The sequence below is a fragment of the Cupressus sempervirens genome, chromosome 3 (genome assembly GCF_028749045.1).
Source record: "Cupressus sempervirens isolate cs-2001-9-10 chromosome 3, ASM2874904v1, whole genome shotgun sequence".
Lineage (NCBI taxonomy): Eukaryota > Viridiplantae > Streptophyta > Pinopsida > Cupressales > Cupressaceae > Cupressus > Cupressus sempervirens.
The window spans coordinates 666,948,866-666,964,874 of NC_143120.1; the positions used below are offsets into that span (position 1 = coordinate 666,948,866).

General features: G+C 32.4%; 1 pseudogene; it reads left to right on the forward strand.

Annotated features, from left to right (window-relative positions):
- Positions 1 to 2,184: 2,184 nt before the first annotated feature.
- On the forward strand, positions 2,185 to 14,988 carry LOC149568471 (type IV inositol polyphosphate 5-phosphatase 9-like; annotated as a pseudogene).
- Positions 14,989 to 16,009: the final 1,021 nt, after the last annotated feature.

A 16,009-nucleotide genomic window follows, 5' to 3' on the forward strand; every position in this document is an offset into this window, starting at 1 on the left:
TCTAATTATTGATGAATGATAACAAGGAAAATAATCATTTTTCCTTTGAATAAATATATAATTTCTCAAAACATAACCATGAAAAAAAATTAAAAACATTCATTGGCCCCAGTTTTGGAAGCTTCTTATCTAGAACATTTTGTATTTTCTATTCCACCACCATTTCCATGGTATCTTAGTCAGCCTATTTTGTAATAAACCTTAAGCTTCTTCACATATATTATGAACTAGTCGTAATTTCTTTTGGGTGTTACCAAGTAGAGATGCAAAGAGTGATTTTAATAGATTTTAAAGCTATAACTAGGGCACCAAACATCATCAAATTGTTAGTTTCTGTCTCATTCAATATTTTTCTCTAGACACCTTTGCCTAGGACCCAAATTAAATAAAGCAATTTTAAATTTTGACAAGATGATGTATGAATTTGAACTTGATGGGTTTAAATTGCATAATTCCATTCACCATTTCCCCTTGATTTCAATTGTCATATGGTCTCTACTGCCTAAATTGGATTATTCACCCTTAAAGATTTGATACTTATAATTGTATTAGAATTATATTGTTTAGCTCACATATAATTAAGGTAAACTCAAAATGCATTTCACTATAGATTTCAACTATTTACGTGTAGGCTAACGACAAAACTAGTATTAAGTTTTGTAAGAATTTAGTATAGCTCTGATACCATGTAAGAGTTTTCCTAAGGCAATAATTCAACATCAAGATCAAGAAGCTCAATAGATATCACAAGAGAAACTAATGATGATGAAATGAGAATGGATATCAGATAATTGGATAATTAGATGAATACATCATAGAGGGTGCCTATATATAAGGGCAACCAATATGTCTAGAAGTCACACAAGAGATACGGACTACAACTCAGCACATGTCCAACAAAGGTGGATTATCCTCCATTGAGCACATGATTTTGTGTGATGAGAGGATAAGTTTACATAGGTGTACCTCATAAAGAGATGTTGTAGACACCATCTTCTCTAATATGTTGCTAGCTCCTATGTTGACACCAGGACAACTCATATGACTAAGCATATTCCTAAGTAAACTTGAGTAAAGTGTAATAATAATTAATTATTTACACTAACACCCCCCATTAAGTGCAACATAGGGTAATGCACTCAAGCTCACAAAGCTAAATGCAAGATGCAATGTGGGTCCCAACTATTAGGCCATCTTAGGTACCCATGTACAAATGCAATGCTCTACATACAATGCAATGCAAATTTCTCTGAAAATGGAGAAAGAGGGAAAACCTCATGGGAAAAACCTCCTCCAAAAGGAGAGATGAAGAAATAAAAGATGCATGCAAGGATGGAGTAATCAAGACCCCCTAGTATGACATACAACATGTATGTACAAGAATATATCCCCCATAAGAAAAAATACATGATGGTATCCGCTCATATTGAATAATCTCCTACAAGGATGTCATGAAGACAAAAAAGTATCCGATGCCTAAATAAGATGTTTCTCCCTTTAGGAAGAAGATACACCAAGTATAGGTGCAAGTTTATTTCCCATTATGGATAGAAAGATGAACGAGGAATCCATATGCAATATGCTATGGATGTGGCCTCTGACATCTACTCATATGTTGACAAGTCCTTGATGAATGTGGATTACACAAGCCAATCTAGTGGATTCCCAAAAGAAGGTGGAAAAGAAGGTAACATGTCCATGTATGAAAGTGAATCAAACTCCAAAGACAAGGAATCATACTTATAGGAAGATATGTGAAGAGAAGCAATGTAACCTCCCATCAATGATGAATGCACAACTATGAAAGAAGCTCCTTGATGACTGAAGAAGCTACACCATGAAAACTAAATGATGTTCCTCCTTGTAGGAAGAATTAGTTCCATAGGTGTAGTAGAGAAAGCTCCCTAACTAGTAGGAAGAATCCTCAAAAGATATGATGTCTAAGGAAACTAGAATACAATCTCCAAGGACTAATATGTCTCCTTTGAAGTAAAATAGTCCTCCTCCAACTGCTGAAAAGAAGTGTCCACAATTATGTCATTCTCTAAAGAAAAATCAAGTAGTTGATGATTAGACTGTTCCCTCTCAACAAGTGAAGAAGAATTGTCCTCAAAATAGAGAAAATGGATATCATCAATAATGTTTCCCACATCTTCAATGTAAGACTCCACAAACAACACTATAATGTCTAGAAGGAAGCCATCCCATGAAGGTGAAATAGGAAGACATGGTGTTTCCTACTACTCTGAATTGGGAGCATTTGTGGCTAGAACCGGATCAGTAGAAGCAACAAGACCATTGGGAGGTATGATCTCAATTGGAGTTGTAGGTACCATAGCTAGAGTGACTGGAGGTAGAATGTCCGCTAGTAATGGAGGGACTCATGGATCTTCATGCGCTTCCCAAAGACACATCCAAATGTCATGAGGAATACTTGCCTTACTAAGAGGAGCAAAAGATTCTTTACTCATATTGTTATACATAAAGTGAAGAAGAAGAGAAAGATGTCCCTAATTAGTATTAGGTGGAAATATCTTCAAATATAGATAAGGAAACACTTCCTTATTTTCTCTTAAATGATCAATTGTCAAAGCACTCCATTTCTGATAATTCATTTTTGTCAATTTTAATCTTAAACCAAAGTGACACTTTTGATATGAATCCATCAGATCAAATAATGTATGCACCCCCAAAATACAAAAAAAATTAAAGAAACCCCCCCTAATGGGCAATTTATATTTAGTGCGATTACAATGGCCACTTGCCAATTTAGGGTGTAAGTGGACTTCTAAATTTGATGGTTACAACAACAAAATGAAGCTATATCAGATTCAAAAAGATAAAACAAAAGACCTCTCAAGGATCTAATTAGTTACAAGTGCCAATAGGCCAAAATTTGAAATTACTATGTCTACTCAAAATTACTCCAAACTGATACTAGATCTAGAAAGTAGACAAAAAATTAAGCACTTTAAAAATAATAGCACCTAAATATGTGTCTAGATGAGCTCGAATGAAGCCTCTGAAGTTGTAAAAATTAGGATTTGTGATTTTAAGAAAAACTCAGGAACAAAGATTTCAAATAACCTGCAGCAATGTGTAGATCACAAAATTCTATTAGAAAACAAAAAAATTGCTTTAAAAAGGAGTTCGTATGAGGAAGATATCGTTGTTTGAAAATCACCTCTATAATTATTTTTCCTGAATCACTGTCGTCACACCTCCAAAAATCAAATGACTCTATATTTCACCTTAGCTATCTGATTTTTTTGAAACAAAAGTCAATATAAGGGTTTTATTGACCTTCTAAATGTGATGCCAATATCTGATTTGCACTAGCAAGCTTCAATCTTGACATGCAAAAAAAATCTCTCCAATGGCTATGTAAGGAAACTCCTATGGCTTTGATACCACATGAGAATTTGGTATAACTCTAATACCATGTAAGAATTGGTATAGCTTTGATACCATGTAAGAATTTTCATAAGGAAATAATTCAACACCAAGATCAACAAGCTCAATAGATGGCACAAGAGAGACTAATGATTATCAAATGAGAATGGATATCAGATAATTAGATAATTGGATGAATACATCATAGAGGATGCCTGTATACAAGGAAAAATTATATGTCTAGAAGTAAAACAAGAGATAAGGATTATAACTCAACACATGTCCACCAAAGGTGGATTATCCTCCATTAAGCACAGGAGTTTGTGCAATGATGAGAGGATAAGTTTACATAGGTGTATCTCATAAAGAGATGTTGTAGACACCATGTGCTCTAATAATTTTCTAACTCCTATGTTGTCACCAAGATAACTCATATGACTATGCATATTCCTAAGTAAAATTAAGTAAAGTGTAATAATAATTAATTATTTACACTTACAAGTTTTAACTAAGAATAGTGCAAGCTTACAACTTTTTTTTTTGTAATTTATATGAAACATGATGTCAAAGACTTTGATTTTCTTTTTGTTCCCTTAATAAATAAATGCATTTTTCCATCTTATGCAGACTTGGCATGACTTGTACTTAATAGATAAGATATGGTATTGTAAAAACCATGTCCCACTAATGAAATGCCACATCACACAAATGCAAAAACAACAAGAAAATAACCAATTATGATAAAGTTGAAAAGTCAAAATAACTCATTCATTGTTAAATAATTAAACTTAAACAATATTCATTCGTTTATCATCTACTATAACACTATAATGTCTATGGTGATGATCTACACATCCAACATCCATTGAATTCTCATTACAAGTATAATCAAACATACTTCCCAATCTCTATGATTACATTATTCAGTTTTCAAAATTACATCAATTGTACATCACCATATTCATCATCAAGATGAAGGTAAAAAACCATGAGATAGCTTACTCAATCTTGAAATGTGTCCTTCAGTGTATCTAATCTCAAATGCTATCAGGCATTATCCATCTACTATCTGAGATGAAAGTCTGGCCCAAGCAGTTTTACATCACTAACAATAGATTTTTTACTACACTAGGATTCCTCTTGACATGAAGAATTACCTGACCCTAGCATGAGAAGCTAGCTTCATAGAACAAGATGGATTGGATGGATTTGGTGTAGTAGTGAAACTTACTATATATAACCATGTGCCTAGTAGCCTAATCATAGAATGTGGCAGGGAAAAGAAAAGAACACTACACATCTACTCATATGTAGTGAAATAAAAATCATAACATATCTATGCACATGCAAATTTATTTTAATTAAAGCAAATCTACTCATATGTGAGACAAAAATAAGCATAGTCACACACATATGCTTCATGTAAAAAACATCACACTTAATTACAATAGATAAATCACTTGGCCAAACATTGAATATGTCAACATTATGAGAGAGAACGAGAGAGAGAGAGAGAGAGAGAGAGAGAGAGAGAGAGAGAGAGAGAGAGAGAGAGAGAGAGAGAGAGAGAGCATAATGAGTCCTATCTTTAGAATCTAATAGGTTGAGAGAAAATAATGTATAATGCATCTATCCCCACCCTTACATATGCCACATTACACCCCTCCATAAGAAATCAACACCAAATACTCAGGAAAAATTGATTAACTTGAATAAACACAAGAAGTGATGCATAGGCTTCAGTTACTAACACTAGTCTTCATATATTTTTATGAAAATACTTTCCCTTAAGTGTTACAATCATTTCAACTCAATGCAAAAAACTTTAATCCAAACGTAAGCATTTTTATTAAAGGTAAAACATGACAAGGTTCCTTTTATTATATCTCATGGATAAAATTTAGTAAGAATTGGAATGTGTTTACCTATCTCATTGATTTATTGGTTGTATTCAACACAATTTCTTATATGATTGATCTATGGTTCCAATTAGCATTGAATCTGAAGTTTCAACATGTGCTATGACATGAAGCAAGTGTAACTATGTACACTTATAAGGTTCAATGATTTATGTTATGGATTTGAGAAATAGAGATATAAAATAATAAATAAAATGAACATCTTCACAACAAAAAATTCCATAATGATTTAAAGGAACAATGTTCAGTGGTTTTGTTGACATATCATGGGATTTATTGGAGACTATAGATCACAAGAATTCCTGGAATGAAGACTCAAAGGGTATGGAAACAAATATTGAATCATAGGAGAAAGTGTTACAATATATAGTTATCCAATGTCTTGGCTATTATGTAATCCATCATTAGTGGGGTGGGTGAATCAGTTATCCAACTATTACTAAAATTACCAACCTTATTAATTATTAACCATATAAGAAATATAATGAGAAAACACAACAAGATACTCATGCACAATAACACCACATATGTTAGCTAGGGAAGCCCTTGATCAGAGGGAAAATCATGGTGTGGATGACACCCACAAGATGTTGTACTAATATAAATGTTCCTTGTTAGAGAATGGGCCCTGTTAGGAGTCAATAAAAACATAAATAGTACATATCAGTCCTTGTTAGGAGACTTTGAATCCCTATTAGGAGATTCCAACTCAGTTGGGAGTTGTACAAGGAAGATGTACCCACTATCCAAACAACTTTAGGGGCAAGACCAATGAACCCATTGTCCAAATGACCTATTATTTGTTGTAGAATAATAGAATTAAACTCTAGTGCTCTTTCCTCTTTTTTTGTCTAGTCAACCATACTTCTACAACTTCTGATCTTGATATTAGATCACAAACTTTACATCCAATAATCCCTTGGATCACTTACTTGGATTTACCAAACAATCTGCTATTGTTCACACTTCCTTGATCACTTTGCATACTCCATTAAATTTTACAAATAAGGGAAATAATTTCCTTTATACCATATCATCAAAATAATCCCTTGATTTTTCCTTGAGTCTTTCCCAATTTAAATCTTATAATAAGATAATTAATTATTTTGTAATTACAATAGCACTGTTGAATAACAATCTATACAAAATCTCACGCGTGCAACTTTAGGGCTTTCGCACTTGCTGACATCATCAATAAAATATCCTCTATCATTATACAACTATACATCTCCAAATTTAATACCTATTAGAAGATATAATATGATCATCAAAAACTACTTATCATGTATTGTGTTTTTGCACTGCTCTCTATAAATCACTTACAACTTTTGCATGTCTTCAACTTATGTTACATGCACTTAACACTATCATCAATACATAGTGTGGAATATGTCTTTAATTGTGTATCACTTGATAATAAAAACTTTATCCATACAATCATGATCTATATTTACTACTATGCTAGTCTTCACATAATTACTACTATGTTGACAACAATGACAAACACAATCATGAATGCAATATCCAATCACGATAACAATCTCCCCAAGTGTTCTAGCAATGCTTAGGATATCCTCCCCAAAAGGAATACTATCAACATTCTTGCTAACAATCTCCCCCTTTTGCATTGATGACAACATAGATTAAAAAAATCTAAGTTCCAAGAATAAGAAACAATACTCTATTGTTATTGTTTTCCTCATCTTTTCAAATCATCTTCATCAATCAAATTTAAAATCCTCTAGAACACTGCTATTTTTTCATCTTCTAGGATTATGATCATTTGTTCAAAAATTTAAACAACTCTCAACTTCTCCCCCATACAACATAGTTCTTCATAATGCATATCTCCCCATAGATATATTTCTTCTCCTTACTTACATGAACCTTTCAAAATCTCCCTAATACATATATGTTCAACTATCTCTCCCTCATTCAACTAGAGTATTTTTTTATGTAGGTATCTCCCCATTAACATCAATGAAAATGGCCTCATTATATCAATCCATTGCTCTAAGTCTTTAACCAGATCAAGTATCCAAAGACCCTATTCAAGACCAATTATTAAGAGTCCTTAATGACTCTACTCATCTTAGGTATTGCCCCATACATGAAGCATCAACATTCAGTCTAGTCAAACAATAGTGCTATGTACCACTGGACTGATGCAATCACTATATCATCTACTCTAAATTTGGAAAGGGCATAATCCCTAGCATACCTCTCAAGTAATCAAATGTATCTTTAGGTAAGGGATTTTTAAGGATATCTACAATATGATCTTTAGTACTAATATACTCCAATCTAATTTCTTTTTCTACTACTTTCTCTCTCAAAACATGGTACTTAATAGATATATGCTTAGTCTTATAATGAAATACATGATTCTTATACATACTTACTATACTTGTGTTATCAAAATATATTACAACACGTTTTGAGAATTCTATCCCAATATCCTTTAGCATCTAGCTCATCAACAAGACTTGAGTACAATTATTTTCTTTTGCTACATACTATGCCTTAGCTGTACTCTATGAAATATAATATTTTTTCTTTCTTAGCCAAGAAATCTATCTTCCTCCAAGAAAGGATACTCACCACTGGTGCTTTTTTGTCATGTTGGAATAATTTAGAATAACTAAGAGGAGGGAGGGAATCAATTATCCAGGGTCCAAATGTACAATTTTTTTTTTCAATACTTAGCAACTATATGCATGTATTGATTAGGTCATCCAATGTCTCAAACCTTTATATATTGTTATCCTAGGTCAAATGAACTTTGCAAAATTGGAAACATGAAATATCACAAATTCGATCACACAATTTGTACACAAAGATTTAACATGGAAACTCAGTTTGGGAAAAACCACTAGTAACATGCTACCAATTTTCACTCTTCTAAAGTGAGCTCTATGAGGAGCCAACCATGTTAAAGGTTAGAATATATTGTTAAATGTAGATGTAGTTCTTGTCTTATGAAGAGACTAATTTGCACCCTTAGATTCATCTAGGTCTAGCACCATTATTTTGTCTATATTCAAATCAATATTACCTACAATTTTATTCATACTCTCTCAACACTGAGGCCTCCAAAACTTATTTGGTAACTATTCACCATGGTATTAGTAGTTCTTTCTAGGTTCTCAATTCTATATACCAACTTGTGCAAGAAATTATTCTCCTCCATATCATACCCAATGGCACCAATCTCAAGGCTCTCATTCATCTTATTTGCAACTTCTTCCATTTGTGCATTTAGAGCTCTATAATTAAAATGGATCATTTTTGTGGTTTTAAAAGTTCATTGAACTCTATTCTTAAGGTATACATGGAGATTGCCTTCACAATTTGGAGCATTCCAAGAGGAGGATGAATGCCCATCATTTTAAGATCATCCTTCAATAATTTTACATTGACCTTGTTCAAATCAACCAAATTGGCTGGGAATATTCTTTCTCTATTTTCTCATTGTTTTCTTACATTTTTTAAGAGGATTCTTTTAGTGGTGAATTATCTACTTTAATAAACACATCATGGATGCTTTTTTTTCAAATGATTTTAACCATTTGACTTCTTTATCAAATTCCTCATTTTCTTAACTATATCAACATTTTGACACCCACATCCTCTTTCCACAACCTATCTTGCACTACCTTTGAATAAAAAGAAACAAGGAGATGCGTGTACTAGGTTATTTGAATAAATTTTCAACTAGTCCACCATCATAATTACTCTCAGCATCCACCTTCATTTTCAAACTATTCAAGTTTTCCTCACTAGCATCTTTGGAATCAGTTATAATTTCTTTATAATTTACATTCTTCTTGTCCTTTTCATGGACTCCATTTTCCCTTTCCTTAACTTTGTAATCAACTACTTGCCTCCACCTTGATTACTACCAAGATTTTTAGGTATTTTTTCAACTTTCAACTAAAACAGACCTTGAAAGAGTCTCCTTAACATGACCCATCATAAACTCAAAACTCAGTCTCATTAACCCTTCATGGAGAATGCATTATTTTTTTGTTTCTCCTCAAATTCCTTTATGTTATCTGCCAAAGAAAAAAGAAATTAAAATGGAAAGAAAACCCTAATTTTGTGTTTGAAATCATTTAATGGTATAAAATACTATTTTTGAGCCCTATCATACCTTTTATCCAATGTAATGTAATAGATAACTACTTTTGGAAAAAATTTCTATAATATTTGAATGTATATGATATTGTTGTGTTGATGTTTTCTCATTAATATTAAATTTAGCTTAATTTAATTTTTAATTACATTAAAAAACCACTATAGAAATACATATTTTACTCGATAATAATAATAATTTATTAAATTTATAATTTTATTTTATTTTAAAACTATAATTTTATTTTGAACATTTGTCTTTTGACCTTTTGATTTTAAAATTATAACTTTCATTTCATCTTAAATTAATATATTTCATTAAAAGACAAAGAAATTTTTAAAAAATGATAAATCAAAATTTTAATGTCATTGATTCTTTATTTTAAAGTTTTCATTAATGTAATTTTAAAACAATTATAACAATTATAATTTATTTTAATTTTAAAATAAATTCATTGAATTGGAATATGATATCTTTCTCACTTTCAAACCTCAAATATTATCAGTTGATTGGAAAAATAAGACACACAAACTTAAATGAACTAGATTACCCTAAATAACTATAATTCACTTAAGGGTGTTTCCTTTTAGCTATGAGTAAAGTGTAAGTCCACTAGAAAGTAACAATTCATTAAAAAACTTTTAAAAATTATAACTTACTCATTAAATTGCAATATTATAGTCTTGGTGTGACATTTGAAAGTCATTCTACAAAGTTAGAGGATGGTTAAATAATAAGAATTCTAGTAATTTTATTCCCACCTTGGCATAAACTAAATTTTAATGGAGCCTCTAGGAGTAATCTAGAACAAGGATGCATTGGTTGCATCATTCATGATAGTAGTGGTAAGATGTATGGAGAATTGGCCAAACCCATTAAGATTACTACTAAACATGTGAAAAATAGAACCTCTAGTAGAGCAACTAAGGGCTTGCAAATGCCTCAATATTGATAATTTGACGATAGATGCTAACCCCAAGATCATCCTGAATGCTCTTAGAAAAAAAACCACTCTAATTTGGACCTTTAATTATTACATGTTTTATATATCCCTAGATCCCCTCACCTTCCTTTCATTAACATCATTGTTCTTAGTCTTCCCCAACTTCGTCATCTCTTTAATTTATCCTTTTTTGCATGTCATTATTTCCCCAATATATACGTATCATAGCGATATTTTCTTTCATCCATTATTCACTCCCTAAATAATAAAGGTACCTAGAAGTGTGCAACCCTTCTTGTTTTAGCCTTAGCATCACTATTTTCTATAACTTCAACTTTTCTACCATACTCCACTCTTTATTTTGACCCAAACCATGGACACACTACTGGGGGAGTTTTTTAACTAATATTTCCTACAACTCTTTCAAAATTGTCTTCATCTTTGCAAATATGGACATCAATATCCCCATTAACATTGGGAATACAATTTTACCCTTATTGGGGCCCATTACTAAGAGAAGGCTTAGATTAATGATGAACACTTCTCATACTTTGATCATTCAAGCTAGGAGCAAGATTGTAGGTAGTGATTTTCAAACTTATTGAGAGGAAAAAATCTAATAAAAAGATAATAGCTATGTTCATGGAAACTATCCTACATGAAGGTAACTATAAAAGATGTATAATGGACCAATGATGCAACCTTTTTAAAGAGTATCTAGTGGTGGATCTTGAGCTTATTCAAGATGATATAGATGATGAATTGTGTATCCCCAAGTGAGGAGACTTTGACATAATTGATAGAGTTGTAGAGGTCCATCCCATCCTTATTATCAAAATTGTGGAGGAATTCAATATGTGGCTCCCCTTATTTAGGTTGAATTGATGGTTCTTTCTATGTATCATGTATATTTGACAACCTCCTAAATGATAGTGGCTATGATGTAGAGTCTTCCACTAAGGAAGACTAATAGTTCTTAGGAAGGTGTATAGAGAATTTTCTTTAGTTTTGTTCAAGTTTTTGAGACCTTTATTGATCATGACTATCTTTACTCTTAGAAATTTTACATATTCTTAAAATATTCATCTTACATATAATCCTTAGTTTTATTAGTACTCTACTAGATAATGACCATATTTTATTTGGATTTAATTATGATTGGTTATGCTTTCATAAGTAATTTATGTTTTAAATATCTATGGCTAATTTATAAATCTAGATTTTGACAAGGCACTACAAACTACCCTTTATGAATGGTACCCTTTGAATAATTTTTTGGTCATAATGTTGGCCTCCTTATAATTCCTCCTATTGTAGCTTTCCCTTCCACCCTTGTATTTACCCTCCCTAACCTTAAATACCTATAGATTATGACACCCTAAACCCTACGATGTCAATTTCTCTCCCATCTCCAATACACCTTAATTACGCTACTATATTATTTATTCCTCCTCCCCCCCCAAATGGTGCTTCATGACTTTGGCCTTCATAGCTTGGGCTAGGTTTGAGTTCTTCCTTGTTATCAAATAAATAGTAATCCTTAACCTATGGATGGTTTGCATTTTCTTTTAGTATTATGACTACTTCATAGAAGGTTGAGAAAGTATGGACATCTTGTAGATAAAATCATAGATGCTCTATTCTAAATTATTTTTTGTTACTTAGCTTCTTGAAATACAAACTAATCTAATGATTATTTTATGGCATAGGAAATCTTCCCCTTCTCTCTCTCCCAAAAAATAATTTATGTCCTCCATATTGTTAATGGCAGTTGTTAATAGTATATCAAGTTCCTTATAGTATTCCTTTATAATTTTAGAGTGTGATCCCTATGCCCTTTTAGGGAACTTTTTATTTTAGCTCAGTTTTAAAGGGGTTGTAATATTTATGAATTAGTTTTTGAATAGCTTCTATGTGGATCAATTATTTTTTAGCATTATTTTTAACCTATTACTTTTTCTCCCTCTCCATGTGAGCATTAGATTATGGAGTTTTGAATGATTTGGGAACTATCTTATTTCTTGTATATGTTTTCTTTTAGTTTTATAGTTCATGTCTCATTTTCTCTTAAGGGTGGAAAGCCTTCAAATTTAGATGTGGCTAACTATACTAAGTGTTGCATTGAGTTGCTCCTTCCATAGGCCCATAATTTGTTCAATCCATTTCCTTTTTTTTTTTTCTTTTAACAAGTTGGAACAAAATAGGAAGAGTCTTCTAAGATCTCCCAGCTATACTAGAAGGATCTTGTCCAACTTAGATTTATCCACACAACTCTTCTTGTTTTTTTCCTACCCAAGACCTCTCTTTGAGGTAATGTAATAGGTGGTATGCATGCTCATACATCTGATTGGCATATGTAACTTAGTGGTATGTCCTCATTACTTATGTATTGGAGGATCTTATTCTCTCTTCTATTTGTATGCACATGGTTCTAGTCTAGAATGATAATAGGGCAAACATTTGAAAATATCTTTATAAATTAATAAAATTTTCTATTGTCATTTACTGATTAAAAAATAATTTTAGTAATCTAAATTAGGTTTTTAAAGTATTAATTATTATTTTTAAATGGACTACTAAACAAAAAATATAGTTAGATTTAGTAATTTGAAAAACCAAATGCTAGGATGGTGGGTAAGAAATAGGTTTAGTAGTTGTGTGTTTTTCCATAATTTTCTATTAGGTAATTTCTAAAAAAAAAATTGGAGTGACCAGTTACCCAAATATTTTAGTATGCGGGTTAGTTAAATAAATTTTAGAGAGAGACAGAGAGAGATTAATTCCCCACTATTCAAAAAGCCCTCTCTCTCCATGTACTACCTCTCTCCACATACTAAAAATCTACCTCTCCACGTACTACCTCTCTCTACGTACTAAAACTTCTAGAAAGAAGTTCAAGTTTAGATACCTCTCTCGATGTACTAAAATTTTTCTCTCACCATGTACTAAAAACCTTCTCTCTCCCTATACTAAACATACTCTAACTTTTCAATCTAATCTTAACCCAAACTCCAACTTTAAAAACAAAATAAAGTTCACAGATATAATTGAAAGATTGGTTCTATCTAGAGAAGTGTAATTCTTACAAGGTATATTATAGGCACTTCTTGGCACTTGCAGATCAGTCATGGAGATAGCACGTAGATATACGTATGAGATGCTAGAATATCACTGTTTGATGGCTTCTGCGAACACCGAGATCAACTCCTAAGATTCACAATGGAACGACATTAAAGAAGAAAAAGCATCCAACTATACGATAAAATGCCTAATGAAGGTTCAGTATACCAACTGATAGACTTGCAATGCAGAATGGATAGGCGATTCATATGTGGCATGCCAGCCATTTGAAAAATGCAGCGAGTACAAAAACTTCCAGAAATAATGACTCAGTACAATTGCACATCGACACTTTGCCTTAACCATTGATGCAAATTCTGAAGACACGTCAAGCAATAGGTGGTCTCGGTGATCCTGAGTTAGCTCATCAAGTCACAAAGAAACCAAAAATACAGATTGATGTGAATCAAACACTGAAAATTTTGATTAAAGAACAAATCTTCATGGACGCAAGCTTCTACAAACCATTGAAGCAAGTCAAACTTATCATTTGTTCCATCACTAGAATTGGTAAAGGATGTGCGTTCAGCTTGCCAACTATTTGACAGAATATGTTAAACAGTCACGCCCATCACATTAATGCTGGAGTGTCTTTTCTATAGTTGATATAAGACAAAACATGGCAACATTAGACTATCTTGCGTTGGTTGTGGTATCATGGGTTACCTACGCAATAAGGGATCCATATCTATTAGCTTAAGGGTTCACCAAAGTAGCTTTTATTCTGTGTGCGTACACTTGGCTTCGGGTCACAAGGAAGGCGATGAGTTTCGCAAAAATTCTGACACTGCAGAAATACTTTAAACGGATTAGTTTCCCTCGCAGTTGCACTATCCTCTCTCCACGCACCATTATGGGACATGATGGAAAAATATGGTTTGGAGACTTGAATTATCGGATTACACTATGTAATGAAAAGGAAAGACATCTTATTGAGAAAACAGATTGGACAACACTTTTATTAAATGACGAGCTCAAAGCTGAGCAAAAAGCAGGACAGATATTTCAAAAGTAGAAGGAAGGCATTACAAATTTTGCCTCAACTTACAAGTACATTCCCAATTCTAATCACCACGATGCATCACAAAACATGGTAGGAGAAAAACGTCCTATTCCGGCTTGGTGTGACCGGATCCTTTGGTATTGAAATGGACCTAGAAAAAATATCATATGAATGACCAGAGTACAAGCTTTCAGATCATAGGTTCGTTTCTGCTATATTTACATCAACAGTTGATGTGCTTTGCAAACAAAAAGTGGAAAAGAGTGTTAGGCTCTCCATTAAATTAATGGAAGTCCAAAACTTGCTTTCTCCAGATATTGTGAATCTTCCTGCCCCCTTCACACAAAGTTGTCAGCATGAGATTGGTGCAGCTGTGAAAGTTGAGGTCATGAAGGACCTCGTTCCAATATTCAATGAAATGGAGGCTAAATGGTTGGACATCTACAAACATAATGGCATCTACAGGCTTGAATAGTATTGATAAAGTTATAAGAAGCTCTTGTAAATGCAGCAAGCAGGTGTAAAGTTTAATCTCATATGCATAATTTGATGCTTAGCGATGAGAAATACATAAATGTAAATGTAAGTGACAAAGGCATAGGCCATTGGAATTGGTAAGATTACAAATTGTCAAAGGAATTTACGATTGTTGAAGAACGTGTGTTCTATGGTGGAAAGTGGCATGCCACTTATTGTAAATAGAGTTAGGATCTAGAGTTTTTATTCATATGAGTTAGAGTTAGAGTCAGTTTTCAAAAGCATTCTAAATTCAAAACTTTAACTTTTGAGGTAGTTATGAACCTGAAAGATTGGTTATGCTAGAATAGCTATAAATTCATAAATCTCAATGTAATAGGGGACTTTTTGGAATTTGGAATAAGGGAACAGTTATGTTTTAGATGATAAGACAATTTTTTAAAAGTACATATAGAGCTTGTCTTTGTAATCAATTTCTTCTTATGTTCTTGGTGCAAGGAAATAAAGGAACATGTATTTTGTATTCTCTTTTCTTCGATTCTAGTTGTAATTAATGTTTTCATAGTATGGTGTAGATGTTAATGAATGACTGAATCATCACTGAGTGAATGCTAACCTTCAAGTATAGTTCTTGATCATTCTTATGTGGTTTAAGTTGTTCAAGAAAGTTGTGAAGTCATTTGGTGCATTCATCATCAGTAGCTTTCTCTTTAACCTTTAAGTTTTAATTAATTTATGTGAAAAAATCAAATACACTCATCATATGAGGGAGCTTCCCCTCTCAAACATAGAGAAAGATTGTAATATGGTAATGATCAATTTCAAACATAGAGAAAGATTGTAATATGGTAATGATCAGTTTCAATCTCTACAACTGTTGGCATAGTTGTCACTGTTCACAGGGCAAACAGGGTCTATTTCAGAAGTAACTATCACAATGACAAATCTGTTTACCAACATGACCATATCCTTAAAATCTGGTACCCCTTGGTGTGTTGGGAATTACATGCATCAACATA